This window comes from Triticum urartu, chromosome 3A (genome assembly GCF_056163025.1).
Source record: "Triticum urartu cultivar PI428250 chromosome 3A, HENAU_Tu73, whole genome shotgun sequence".
NCBI lineage: Eukaryota > Viridiplantae > Streptophyta > Magnoliopsida > Poales > Poaceae > Triticum > Triticum urartu.
In genome coordinates this window covers 317243452-317249451 of record NC_141875.1, presented here as the reverse complement: position 1 = coordinate 317249451, position 6000 = coordinate 317243452, and positions in this window count along the sequence as shown.

The window sequence follows — 6000 nt, the reverse complement described above, 5'->3', positions numbered from 1 at the left end:
CAAGCCAGTAAATTAGATCTGCGAAAATATTATTCTCTCTAGGGTGGAATGTGGAACTTATTTTGCAGGGTCGGACACTATCCTCGTATTCAAATTCTTCTGTGATGTATTCGGAGAAGGAACCCGCCTTGCAATGCCGAAGACAATACTGCGCGCCGGACTCGTCGTTGTTGAAGCCTGGTTCAGGGGCTACTGAGGGAGTCCTGGATTAGGGGGTCTCCGGACAGCCGGACTATCTCCATTGGCCGGACTGTTATACTATGAAGATACAAGATTGAAGACTTCGTCTCGTGTCCGGATGGGACTCTACTTGGCGTGGAAGGCAAGCTAGGCAATACGGATATGGATATCTCCTCCTTTGTAACCGACCTTGTGTAACCCTAACCCTCTCCGGTGTCTATATAAACCGAAGGGTTTTAGTCCGTAGGACAACAACCATAACATACAATCATACCATAGGCTAGTTTCTAGGGTTTAGCCTCTTTGATCTCGTGGTAGATCTACTCTTGTACTACCCATATCATCAATATTAATCAAGCATGACATAGGGTTTTACCTCCATCAAGAGGGCCCGAACCTGGGTAAAACATCGTGTCTCCTGCCTCATGTTACCATCCGGCCTAGACGCATAGTTCGGGACCCCCTACCCGAGATCCGCCAGTTTTGACACCGACAGACCTCCTAGACCAACTCAAGTAGTTCTTGCTCCCATCTAACTCGACGACCTCATTTGGCATTAACTTCAGCTTCAGCTCAGGAGCAACCTTGCCAATTCTTGCTCCCCTCTAATATGTTCGCCATCTCTACCGGCCTAATGGCCAGGATTTCATTAGGGGGTCTGAACAGATGGAGAGAGTAGAGGGGCGTTGATACTAAGTTGTAGGGGTGCAGGACGGCGTCCCGCAATATAGACAAGCTAGTACACAACTTGTAGCGCCCAAGATGCGATTCTATCCCAATCACATGAAGAATTCATGATTGGGGCACAACCGCATTTCGAGCGCATATTAAGGTGGATATCATTACGACATACCATGTACTGAATAGATGAGAATACAAGATAAAGGCTCGCCACATGCTACAACATGAATACAACAATTCATCAATACATAGCAATCATCATACAGAAGAGCAGGATCCGACTATGGATGAAGTCAAACGAAAAAGAAGAACGACATCCACCCTGCTAATCCCAGGCTCCCCGACCCAGAACCCAATCCCTCGATCAAAGAAGAAGAAGAACTACAAAAGCAATCAAGCATCGCTCTCACGTCAGATCATCGCATTACCTGTACCTACAACTGTTGTTGTAGTAATTTGTGAGCCACGAGGACTCAACAATCCCATTACCATGGGTATCAAGACTAGCAATGCTTAATGGGTATGGAATGGATAAGTGGTGACTTTGCAGCAAGAAACTAAGCATTGTATGGTGCCTAACTTATGATTACAAGATTAAGATGAGAAACTACGCAATGGTCGCAAACTAGTAGTGATCAAGAAGTGATCCTGAACTACTTATGGTCAAACATAACCCAACCGTGTTCTCTTCCCTAACTTCGTCGAAAAGAGACGATCACGGTTACACACGTGGTTGATGTATTTTTAATTCGGATCCGGTTTCAAGTTTTCTACAACCAGATATTAAAAACTCCCATTTTCCACATAACCATGTGCACGGCTCTCGAAAGTTTAAACCCTGCAGGGGTGTCCCAACTTAGCCCATCACAAGCTCTCACGATCAACGGAGGAAAACCTTCCTCCCAGAACAATCCGATCAAACTCGGAATCCCGGTTCACAAGACATTTCGACAATGGTAAAACAAGTCCAGCAAGACCTCCCGGCGTGCCGACACCCTGATAGTAGCCGCGCGTATCTTGTCTTAGGCCACGACCGGATGGGACATCCTAGGAGTAAAACCAGATCCCCGGGTTGCCCTGTGGTGGCCCGACAGTCTACCCGTTTGGGACCAACACCAACAGCACTGGCCCCCCTGTATTATGTTAAAAGAATCCTCGGGGACGCCTATGCCAATTAATTATCAGGTTTATTATGTTGGGAAAATGTTAAAACCAATGTTGGGTCTTCCTAGAAGAGTTTTATTCAAAGCGGACTGTCAAGGGGGGCCCATAAACCCCAACCATGTTAGGAACGCAAAATCAAGGAACATAACATCGATATGACGGAAACTAGGGCGCCAAGAGTGGAACAAAACACCAGGAAAAAGGCCAAGCCTTCCTCCCTTTACCAAGTATATATGTGCATTAATTAAATAAGAGATATTGTGATATCCCAAAAAATCCATGTCCCAACATGGAACAACCTGCACTGCACCTGCAACTAGCAACGCTATAAGAGGGGCTGAGCAAAGCGGTAACATAGCCAAACAACGGTTTGCTAGGATGGTGGAAAAGGTTAGAGGCTGTTTCATGGCATATTGGGAGGCTTGATAAACAAGTGGTGGGTAGCGCGACATAGCGATAGCATCGAGACGACTAGCATAGCAAAGATGCGACGCCCCAAGACCGGCGCTCCATATGCCTTCCATGGATTCCGAGATTCGTCGTGTGATTTGTTTTGTTTGTTGCATTTATCTTTGCATCATGTGCATAGCATCATGTCATCTTGCACCCCCTTTTCAAAACTCAACTAAATAAATTGCATGGATCTTCGATCCATTTAAAACAAGGGAAATGCACATGGTGATTTATCTTTACAACATATAAAAGTCTCCCAATATTATTAGGGAGCAATATCAAAATATTCCATTAACTTTGGAATCACCATAACACACCTGCAGTTTAAGTTCCATGCATTTTCTATCTCAATTCCCTGCCTCAAACTTTGCCAACAATTTTTATCTCTTTTATTGAGGCTCCTCCCTAAAGTCTCAATATTTTCGGGCACTTCGAAAACCTAGCCCCAATTCATAAACATTTGAATTATATTCAAATGAATTTGAATTTACATCTTTCGATCATGCACACTTCTATTTTCTCGGGACAAGCGCATTTTTGTGAGTCTGGGAAAATAATCCCCATGCCCATACACTAGCCCTAACACCTCCTTCCTTCTCCTTTTCTTCTTTGTTATTTTCTGTTTTTAGAAAATAAGAGTAAGAGGGAGAGAGAAGAAAGCCCAATGGGGCCTCCCAACTCTCGCGCCGGCCCATCTGCTTCACGGCCCAAGGCCCAGCCAACCCCTTCCTAACCCTAGCCCGCTCAACCTCCCTCTTCCTCGATCCCCACTTCTCCCCTCGTGCCGCCAGACCCCGTGCCCGATCCCCTCGCTTGTACCCCACTCCATCCACCTCCCGATCTCGCGCTGGCAAGCCCCCTGTGACCTCCCTTGGCCCTCCTCCGTCAGCTCCGCGGCCGGGCTCCTCTTCCTCCACGCCACCTTCATCGAGCATCGGGAGCTCGACCCCAAGCCCCTCCATGCGCGCCCGCATCCATCGCTTCGCTCCCGCAGGCGCGCAATCACCCCGAGCTCCCTCACCTCGCTGCTTCATCCTCGCGTCTGCACTTTCCGTCCTGCTACCCCGACGTGCCTTGTCGCCGGCCCTTGCTCTGCCTCGTCGTGCCTCACCGCCATCCCCTCCTCTCCAGCTTCAACCTCGCCATCGGCTAGTCCCGCCCATGCCGCCGTGCCTTGCTGTCGTTGCTGCTTTGTCCGACCGCCGATGACCTCCCTCGAGCGTCGTCTCTGTCCTCCCCTCATGGTCTGTGTTGAGTGCGTCCCTGCCTCAATAGATCGCCAAGCGCCGCCTCGGTGCAGTGCCCCACCTCGGACCCCCACCTCCGAACCAAGACCTTCGTGCTGCTTCTTTTGGCTTCATGCCAAGTCTTGCAAGACCGGGGCCTCATCACGCGTGACCGTCGTTGCACCGCTTCATCTTTGCCGAGACCAAGAGGACACCAAGTACCAGGATGACGACGACCCGTCAAGTTCGTCTACATGCATGTACCACTACCGTCGCTGAAGATCCCGTGGACATCAATATAACGCCCTCGATGCGACTATATCTCCCACGTGTCGAAGCACGACTTAGAGGCATAACCGCATTGAAAGCAATGTCGCAAGTGAGGTAATCTTCACACAACCCATGTAATACATAAGGGAAAGAGATACATAGTTGGCTTACAATCGCCACTTCACACAATACATAAATAAAGCATTACATCATCCAGATACAATCAAGGTCCGACTACGGAACCAAAATAAAAGAAGAACCCTAAATGCGACAAGGCCCCCGATCGACCCCAACTGGGCTCCACTACTGATCGACTAGAACGAAACAACATAAAGGACAAGACCTTCATCGAGCTCCTCCTTGAGCTGGGTTGCGACACCTGCACGGACTCATTGGCACCTGCAAGCTGGTTTTTGGAAGTATCTGTGAGCCACAGGGACTCAGCAATCTTGCACCCTCGCGATCAAGACTATTTAAGCTTATGGGTAAGGTAAAGGCATGAGGTGGAACTGCAGCAAGCGACTAGCATATATGGTGGCTAACATACGCAAATGACAGCGAGAAGAGAAGGCAAAGAACGATCGAGAAAGTATGATCAAGAAGTGATCCTAAAACAACCTACGTCAAGCATAACTCCAACAACCGTGTTCACTTCCCAGACTCCGCCGGAAAGAGACCATCACGGTTACACACGCGGTTGATGCATTTTAATTAAGGTCAACTTCAGGTTTTCTACAACCGGACATTAACAAATTCCCATCTGCCCATAACCGCGGGCACGGCTTTCGAAAGTTTAAATCCCTGCAGGGGTGTCCCAACTTAGCCCATGACAAGCTCTCACGGTTAACGAAGGAATAGACCTCCTCCCGAGACATTCCGATCAGACTCGGTATCCCGGTTCTTCAAGACATCCTCGACAATGGTAAAACAAGTCCAGCAAAGCCGCCCGATGCGCCGACATCCTGATGGGAGCTGCACATATCTTGTTCTCAGGGCAACACCGGATAGGTCAAGCTATGAGTAAAACCAGCCCTCAAGTTTCCCCGAGGTGGCCCTGCAGGCTGCCCATTTCGGACCAACACTTAGACAAGCACTGGCCCGGGGGGGTTAAAATAAAGATGACCCTCGGGATGCGCGACTCCCAAGGGAAAAAGGCTAGGTGGCGAATGGTAAAACCAAGGTTGGGCCTTGCTAGAGGAGTTTTATTCGAAGCGAATTGTCAAGGGGTTCCCATTATAACCCAACCGCGTAAGGAACGCAAAATCCGGGAACATAACACCGATATGACGGAAACTAGGGCGGCAAGAGTGGAACAAAACACCAGGCATAAGGCCGAGCCTTCCACCCTTTACCAAGTATATAGATGCATTAATTAAATAAGATATATTGTGATATCCCAACAAGTAACCAATGTTCCAACAAGGAACGAACTCCATGTTCCAACAAGGAACAAACTTCAATCTTCACCTGCAACTAACAACGCTATAAGAGGGGTTGAGCAAAGCGGTAACATAGCCAAACAACGGTTTGCTAGGACAAGGTGGGTTAGAGGCTTGGTTCAACAATATGGGTGGCATGATAAGCAAGTGGTAGGTATCGCAGCATAGGCATAGCAAAAGAGCGAGCAACTAAGCAAGCAAAGATAGAAGTGATTTCGAGGGTATGGTCATCTTGCCTGAGATCCCGCAAGGAAGAAGAACGAGTCCACGAAGAAGACAAACGGACGTAGACGAACGAATCCTCACAAACGCGACGTTATCGGAACCAACCCGAAGAAGCAACACCGGAAAGAAGCACACAACATAGTAAACAATCAACACATGAACATGATATGATATGCGGGATGCGGTATGCGATGCATATGCATGATTTGACAAGGAAAGAATGAACCTGGCCTCAACTTGGAAATCCAAGTGTGCCACTGGAAAGGTGAGATGAAATCGCTTGAAAACGATATAAAGATCACCGGAATCGGAGATACGGTTTGGAAATGGCAAGCGATTCAAATATGACACCGGTCTGCGAT